This window comes from Octopus sinensis, linkage group LG19 (assembly GCF_006345805.1).
Source record: "Octopus sinensis linkage group LG19, ASM634580v1, whole genome shotgun sequence".
In the NCBI taxonomy this organism is placed as follows: Eukaryota; Metazoa; Mollusca; class Cephalopoda; order Octopoda; family Octopodidae; genus Octopus; species Octopus sinensis.
In genome coordinates this window covers 32,282,160-32,291,775 of record NC_043015.1, presented here as the reverse complement: position 1 = coordinate 32,291,775, position 9,616 = coordinate 32,282,160, and positions in this window count along the sequence as shown.

Sequence of the window (9,616 nt, the reverse complement as noted above, 5' to 3'; positions counted from 1 at the left end):
TGTGTGTATGTACGTGTTGTCTTTTGCAAACTCGCTCTATTTTATGGTTGGTTTTCGTTTTTTTCTTTTTTTGCTTTTGTTTTGTGTCTGTTCTCACTTTCTCTCACACGATTACCTCCTTTGCCTCTGTCGGTTTTGTCTCTTCTTCTTCTCTTGACTTATAGACATCATTATTTACCACTTTCTCTCTCTTTCTCTCTCTCTCTCTCTCCGTCTCTTCCTCTCCATCAATCTACCTATCTCTCCGCTACTACACACTCATTAACTCTCTCTTTACTTCGACTATCTTTTACTTTTCTACAATAACAACCTCTGTAATAAGAACAATAACAGCAACACCAACATCAACAACAACAATGACGATGAATATGATGGTAAATTTGCTTTAGATGTGGTAGTGGTGGTGGTGGTGGTGGTGGTGGTGGTGGTGGTGGAGGTGGTGGTGGTGGTGGTGGTGTTGGTGGTGGTGGTGGTGGTGGTGGTGGTGCCAATGTCGATGACGACGATGATGATGAGGATGATGAGATGGCACTTGAATGATAAATTACAAAATCTGAGTAAAAATGACTGAAAACAAGGAAGCAGAAGAGAAACTCTATGTGGTATATAATATTTTGCAATGTCTTTGGAGGGGTCTCTGGCCTAGGGTTTATCAAGGATCACCACAGATACAGGATTATCCTCAATACCAAAGGATAAGACCATTTTCAGATGTCATTTACCAGCTCTACAGATGCATGCTGAGCGTAGGCCCACTCATGGAGTCCTACTTACCACTTTCACACACCTTTTGGCTAATCTACTGGAGGAAAGCCTGTTCTTCTATATTGTGCCTAATGATGGTGATGATGGTTAGACAAAGGCATAACAACCGTTCTAGCTCGTAGCCATCGACAGCTGAAAACTTTCCTGGCCAAAGAAAAACGGCGAAGCAGTCTTCACGAAGGGTTCACCTGATGTCAGAATCTGTCCTACACGCGACAACAGTTGTTCAGCAAAAATTCAACAATCCAGTCGTGTTCGGACATGAGACGAGTGATGTTCAGAACGGTTTCTTGCTCTGTGTGCAATCGAAGCACTTCTGAGACTGTGGTGTTTACTCTGAACTAGCACTGCATGACATTAGCAAGGACATTCAACGAGATAAAACTCTTTAAAAAACATCTCTTGGTTTTGCAAGTACATCATGCGTCTTAATGACCCATCTAGAAGACCAATGGCCAAAGACAATAAAGTTGTGACCATCACTTTTTTCCCCAGTATAACTAAGTAGTGTAGTTGAGATTATATATTTCAATATTCTCTCTTTTACTCTTTTACTTGTTTCAGTCATTTGACCGCGGCTATGCTGGAGCACTGCCTTTAGTCGAGCAAATCGACCCCAGGACTTGTTCTTTGGAAGCCTAGTACTTATTCTATCGCTCTCTTTTGCCGAGCCGCTAAGTTACCGAGACATAAACACACCACCATCGGTTGTCAAGCGATGATGGGGGGACAAACCTATACACACACAAACATATACACATATATATACATATATATACGACGGGCTTCTTTCAGTTTCCGTCTACCAAATCCACTCACAAGGCTTTGGTGTGCCCGAGGCTATAGTAGAAGACACTTGCCCAAGGTGCCACGCAGTGGGAATGAACCCGGAACCATGTGGTTGGTAAGCAAGCTATTTACCACACAGCCGCTCCTGTTCATCCATTTTAAAGAATCTAGTATGGTTTGAGCGAAAATTTGGCTGCTATTTCTTGTAAGTCGTGCCATGACGTAGAGACTCCCTCATAAGCACCTCCTTATTCGTGTTGTTGCTGCTGCTACTGCTACTCCTACTGCTGCTGCTACTGTTGCTGCTACTATTGCTGTTATTGATAATATGTTTGTACACTTAAAGGTGAAGCTTTTGTCTTCTCAAAAACACATTGCATTGTCTACTGAAGAATAACTTTCACTTTAATTTGACAGGCTTTTAATTTACTTTCACTTAGCAAATTACATTTGCTTTGTTTCTTCCCATAAATTTGTTGTTAGTTATTTCTTTTTTATTTTATTCTATAAATAAATTAAAAAATCAAGAGGAGAGAAAATACACACAAAAAAAAACAGAAAGAAAATGCACAAATAACAGACGACATCTGGGTGTCCTTTTTAATTGCTTGTTCTTGTTGCTTTGAATGGGATGGCGCTGTTGTTCTTTGAATATCACAGAGACGTCACCGGTGAGGACATATTTTCTTTTAAACACATACAATCAACAGATGGATGTCTGTAATTCAAGATAAATTTAACTAATGAGAAAATAACGAAAGGAAAAAAGTCACTGAATATGTATTAAAATATTAATTAAGAATGTCAGGTGAGTATAACCGTTGGATTGTTAATACATTGACAAGGGAACAATTGGGAATACGATTCTTGAATTAAATAACATCGGTTTAGACTCGACGGACAAAAGGCGATATTGTAAAGTAGAAGGAAAGATAGTTTCTCATTTTTACGTTAACAGATGTAAAACGAACGAATGAACGAACGAAACAAGATACATATGTATGTGTGAATGTGTATGTATGTGTTGTGTGAGTGCGTATAGGCATATATATGTGTGTGTGTGTGTGTATAGGGATACTCTAGGAAAAAAACAAAAGACGAAGACAGGTGGTGTACAAAACACACAGATGTATTAGTATAACGCTCAGGAATATAAAAAGTATTTTACGTTTCGAGCCTGCGCTCTTCTACAGAAAGGGACACAGAAAAAACAAGGAGAAAAATAAGGAGAGAAAAAAGGAGAGAAAAAAAGGAGAGAATATATATATACATATATATATATGTATATATACGGAAAAACGTGACCACACGCACATACGAAGAACTCTACGTGTGAAATCTGATTGTCATTAAGTTTTGTTTTGGGAAAAAAGTATATGTATACATGTATTATGCATCTATGTATGTGTGTCTGTGTATATATGTGCATATGTGTAAATATGTATGCACGTTTGTATGTACGTATGTAAGTATATATGTATTTAAATGTTAAAAAGCCTAGCTCTGCGAGGAAATCATATGAATGTAATATTCTTTCAGGGCTTTCTTTTTTTTTCAGTGTATCAAAAGCATAGAAGGAATGAGTTTATCTTCCTCTCCCAGTTTGGTTTTCTAATATCTAAATTTACTTCACTTCTGATACACGTTATGCAGCGCTTAGTATATGTGTGTGTATTCGTGCATATTCGTGTGGATGTATGTGTGTGTTCGTGTGTGTGGGGGGGAGTCTATGTGTGTGTGTGAGTCTATGTGTGTGTGTGGTGTGTGTGTGTGTGTGTGTGTGGTGTGGTGTGTGGTATAAATTGTCACTGAATTTACCGAGATATGCTGCTGTTACAGATCAGAGCTCGATATACAATAAATAGTCGTCTAATCCCTCTCAATCTCGCCCTAGCGTCTTGTAAAAGGAATGACACGTTGGATGTTGTAATCCCTGAAAAGTACAAAAGATGTGATGGTCATGAGTGGAGCGCATGCGTTTGATCAAGACTGTCCTGGAGCTAAATAACACAACAGTTATATTTGTCGGTGTTTTGATTATCTCTGCTGAAGTGATCGGCAGAAAAATTGATCAATATTGAAACCGGATTGAGAAGATGCGATGCATTAAACTACAAGATGTCCATAAATTATCTTTACAATCAGCGAAAAAGGGAAAAGGAAAACTCAACGGAATTCATTAGAAAACATAGGCAAAGAAGTAAAGTTTTATTAGAAACATTAAAACACTTCCACGTGGACTTCATTGGTTGAAAGCAACACATTTAGACAACGCTCAATTTTTGACCGTCTGCTTTTGAGCATTCCTTCATCAATGACATATTATTTCGTTTGAGAAAATAGGGGTCTTGAACTTTTTTAAGGTAGACTCTGTCTTTAATGCAGCCCTATAAGAAGTCTAGAGGAGTTATATCTGGTGACCAAAGACGAAGACAGGTGTATTAGTTTAACGCTGGGGAAGGTGAGAAAGTCTTTTACATTTCCAGCCTACGCTCTTCAACAGAAAGGAAAACGAAGGAATAAACAGAGAAAGAATAAAAAAAAACTTTCGGAGCTAGAGGTCAATTATGGCGGCTGGCTGAGCAGAGGTAGTTAACAGGAGAGCTAGTAAGAAGGGGAGAGAATAAAGTATATATATATATATATATATCTATTATATATATATATATATATATATATATATATATATATATATATATATATATATAGATATATATATATATATATTACATACATACATACATAAATACATACATACATACATACATACATACATACATACATACATACATACATACATACATACATATATATAATGTGTATGTATCTTTGTGTTTATCACACGCCCTCAGCGCTTGAGAACCGGTATTAGTTCGTTTAAGTCCCCGTGACATAGCGGTTCGGCCCAAAGATTTCGATATCCTAAGTACCAGTGAGTACTGAGATCGATTTTTCGATTAAACCTTTGAAGGAGATGTCCCAGTATGAACTCAGTTCAGAGACTGAAACAAATAAAGGAATAAAGAATAAACAAATGAAACAACACGAGAAATTTGTTTTAGTTAATATCTTAATTTAATAAATATTTTTAATTTTAAAATTAGTATTCATTTCATTATTTTACATCTTCGCCACAAAAATTATAATTATCATACCTTTGTAACATTAGTGGGTATTGCCCACAGTGGAAACAGTGCCCAGTTTTGTTATCTATCTTAAACTAGACATGTAACAAATGTCGACATCTCCTGATTTTGAGATAGCCGGGTAGACGGGGAAAGCTGAATATCGTAAATCATTTAGTTCAACGCTTTACTGTCCTGGCTATGCAGTAGATTTCATTAACACGATCATTAAAAATTAATTATTATATTTAAGTAATATTTGTGAGTGCACTAACTGCAGTAATAATTTTTAATTAAAGCTAAGGCAGTTTGAAAAAAGAGCGATAACGCTGATAATAGTCAAATAGAAATATTAATTTACGCTGCTTCGTTTTTAAGTGAAATTAATTGGATGACATTTACACAATGCATTCATTGGTACAGTCATAGCCACGTGGTGTTAAGAATTCGCTTCGTAACCAGATGGTTCCGCGTTCAATCGAACTTTCTGAGACCTTGCACAAGAGCCTCCTTCTGGCCAATAATTTGATAATTTGGTAGAAGGAAACTGTGGAAGTCTGTCGTTTATATATGCAAGTGTGTGTGTGTGTGACTGTATATATATATATATATATATATATATATATATATATATATATATATATATATATATATATATATATATATTCTTTTATTTGTTTCAGCCATTTGACTGCGGCCATGCCGCAGCACCGTCTTTAGTCGAAGGAATGGACCCCAGGTCTTATTCTTTGTAAGCCTAGTTACTTATTCTATCGGACTCTTTAGCCGAACCGCTAAGTTACACACCAGCATCGGTTGTCAAGCGATGTTGGCGGGGGGAGGAAATACAGACACACAAACATATACAAACATATATATATATATACGACGAGCTTCTTTCTGCTTCCGTCTACCAAATCCAACCACAAGGCTTTGGTGGGCCCGTGACTATAATTGAAGATACTCGCCCAACGTGCCACGCACTGGGACTGAACCCGGAACCATGTGATTGGTAAGCAAGCTACTTACCACAAGCCACTCCTGCGCCTATATATAGAGAGACGAGAGACAGACAGACAGATATGTATGTATGTATGTATGTATGTATGTATGTATGTATGTATGTATGTATGTATGTATGTATGTATGTATGTATGTATGTATGTATGTGTGTATGTATGCATCTCTGTATGTGCGTGTGTATGTATGTATTGTCTTGCCACTTTTGTTGTGGATAGAGCAGTGAACAAAAATATAAGTTAAATAAAACGCTTTTCCAGTTAAAGGTATCGTCCGGCACGTTAGAAATAGCAGTTTAATCTCCAACAAATTTCCTACCATCTTTGAAAATATGGAAGGGCATTGTGGTCGCATTCAGAGAGTGAAATTTCAACGAGAAGGTCAAGGTTGGAACACTGTTGATCTTAGCCTTGTGAATTAGAACTGACCAAAGAGTGTACAAACATAATAAAAAGCTATTGTTTATAGATGCAACCGTTAAAATGACTTATTTACGTGTCTCTCGGAGCTTCTAAGTTTCTATAGTTAGAAAAATGTAAACAAGTTTACTTCGTTACTTGTAAAATGAAAACGTCAAATCTGATAGGGCAAAGGTTATTTTAATGCAATAATTTAGCAGATCTGAAAACAGAAGCTGCGTGATCCGTGACCTGCACGTAGCCTTCGGCTGGTTCTATCGTTTGTTTGCTTTTTTTCTTTTGTCCAAAGAGTTTTTAACCCAATATATTACAAACTACAATTTATTGCGTTGTTCACATCGAGATACACCGTTAAAATGATTTATTTAAACGTATACAATAGATTTAACATTTACGTCCTAAATTAAATCTGCCTCCGTGTTTAACACCTCTATCACAACCATCGTCTTATACTTGGGTACCTTTAAGAGACTTGACTTTGTTGCAAGCATTCGCACCTGGGCTCCGGTCTAAAAGAAACTTCATTCTTCCTTCATTGCATTTGTCCTTCACATCAGTCTCGAAGACCCTGACAAAAAAGACGGTTATGGGCGCTGTCCCGCTTCCTCTTACAAAGCTATGAAAGTGACATATCTTTTTCTTTATTAACCACAAGGGGCTAAACACAGAGGGGACAAACAAGGACAGACAAACGGATTAAATCGATTACATCGATCCCAGTGCGTAACTGGTACTTAATTTACCGACCCCGAAAGGATGAAAGGCAAAGTCGACCTCGGCGGAATTTGAACTCAGAACGTAACGGCAGACGAAATACGGCTACGCATTTCGCCCGGCGTGCTAACTGTTCTGCCAGCTCGGCGCCTTTCAAAGTGACATATCTATATTCTATAGCGCGTGCGTCAAGATGCGTCTTGAAAAACGTGCTGGCCATATTATGTAGCCGTTGAATAAATCGTAAATATAGATGTGTCTAACGAATATCATTGTTTTCCCACTTCATATGAAATAATTTCTGTAAGAAATATCTTGAGATTAACAACGAAATATAACATTGCAAATGAAACAAGAGTACTTAATTAGATCTTTTTTTAATGAATAATGAACAAAAATCGTTAAAATTACTTTATATCAAACTTGCTTAAAACTTGGAACCACTAAAATAATTACTAGATATTCTATAGACACGTAAACGGTGTTTTAAAATTTTCATGTAATTTTTTTAAAAATATTATTTCTTGTATTATTTTTGCGAATTTTACATTTTCCGATAAATTTAGTGCAATCTTAATTATTTCTTTTACTTTACAAAATTTAATTCAATTTATTTCAATGAAAATCGGTGAATTGTGTTTTCGTTATGCAACTGATAACATTATTACATTTTAAGCCCCGGGTGATCCTAATTCTTTATAGGTGAATACTGATCTTCATACACTCACACACTCTCACACTATGTGCATTACACTACATTCCACATATTCACGCAACACACACACTAAACACACCATTCTATACACCACACACACACACACACACTCGCTCTCTTCTTTGCACCTTCTCGCCATCGACACACTCTCTGTACGCTAGACACCACATTTTACACCTTCCCACTGTAAACTACATACCCTACCAGCCACACCTCACACGCACTCACTCACTGCCCCACATTTCCCACACACCTTTTCGCTCCCTACTTCACAAATCACGCACTCACTCCCTAGCCCATATTTTACACCTACTCTTTCACAAATTAATCCACACATCACACGCGGTTTCGCTCCTTACCTAACATTTCACATGCACACCTTGACTCCCTACCCCTACTTTTCGCACCCGCACTTTCATTTCCTACCACCACATTTCACACGTACACTTTCACAACCTAATCGACATTTAACACTTCATAAAAAGGTCACACTGCAAATTACACTTTTTATACAAACCGTCTCTCCCTTCCAAGTCACAATCCACACACACTCATTTAACACTCAACAGTATAACTCTCACTTCACCCGACCCTCATTCTATTTACTACATACTGCACGCATATTTCATACAGCCATTCTAACACTACACTCATATCCTAATCTGTATTCTGTATACGACATACAAGAAACTGTCTCCATATACATTTCACACCTCCATATTTCACATTACTAAATACTGCACGCATATTTGATATGCCCAATTTATCAACACACTCCACGCTGCATATCCGAACCCTTATTCGGTGTACCACATATTAGAAGCTGTCTCAACACATATTTCACACCTCTACATTTCACAACCAGCTGTAGCACTACAATTCAACTTGCCACTTATCACATTTCACAAACACAGCGTTATTTTTCACTTCATACTCCATATTTGGCACGACTAATACTCAACAATTCACAACTTACATTTCATAGTTGCACCATAACTATAAACTTCCCATTTCTTATTAATAGTCTGGTACTCAATGTTCTACAACTCACACACCATAAGTACACCATCACTGTTTATTTCACATTTCACAGTTAATAAATCTGGTGCTCATCGTTCCACAATTCACACCTTACAGAACATAATTTCACTATTCACATTTTACACTTCGCATTTCTCACTAACATTTCTGATATTTCTAGTAGTCAATAGATCACATTTGATACTTTAGACAAACACTCTCATCTCATTTAGGACATATCGTTTAAGACATATCTTTACACAAGCGGTCTCACATTACTCTTCATATTCACAAACTTGCTTTCTTCACACATAATACACTTATCTTCACTTCTTAGGCTAGTTGCTGAATAGTTATGCAACGATCCTCCAAAATGGCGGCTTCTACTTAATGGATGGTGTCGTCATCAATGGCGGAATGTGGTCGTCCAGGAAAAGGAGCAGTATCATTTGAAGTGGCGATGCCGGCACTTGACTACGTCGAATGATGGCGCATCGCCACCATAAACTTCTTTAAAATCATCGAAAGTCTCTTTTAGTGTACGACTTTTCAAGTATAAGAACCTCATCACTGATCTGCATTCGACTGCCTCCATTATAAAACCTTAGTCCACTTCAGTAGTCGTGAAAGACAAACGAATACTAGTGCAAAGCTGCAATTTACAACGTGACTTATAGAGACATGTATGCTTATATCTGTACATGTTCGGTTTCCTGCAATAACCGGAAGTGGGTCAGGAGAAATTTTTAATAAGCGCCCCTCGTAGTTGCATATCTCAAGATTAGTACTAAGGCAGTGCTCCAATAATTGCAGCTATGTATGTATGTATGTATGTATGTATGTATGTATGTATGTATGTATGTATGTGTGTATGTATGTATGTATGCATTCATGTATGCATGTACGTATGTTCGTACCTACGAATGTATGTATGTATAGATTATTATTATGCGTTTATGTGATGCAGTTGTGAAGATGAGCGTCGTTGGTAGTAAAATTCTACAGGTGAGTCACTGGTTCAGTGTGCTCCTCATGACGAACGTAACATG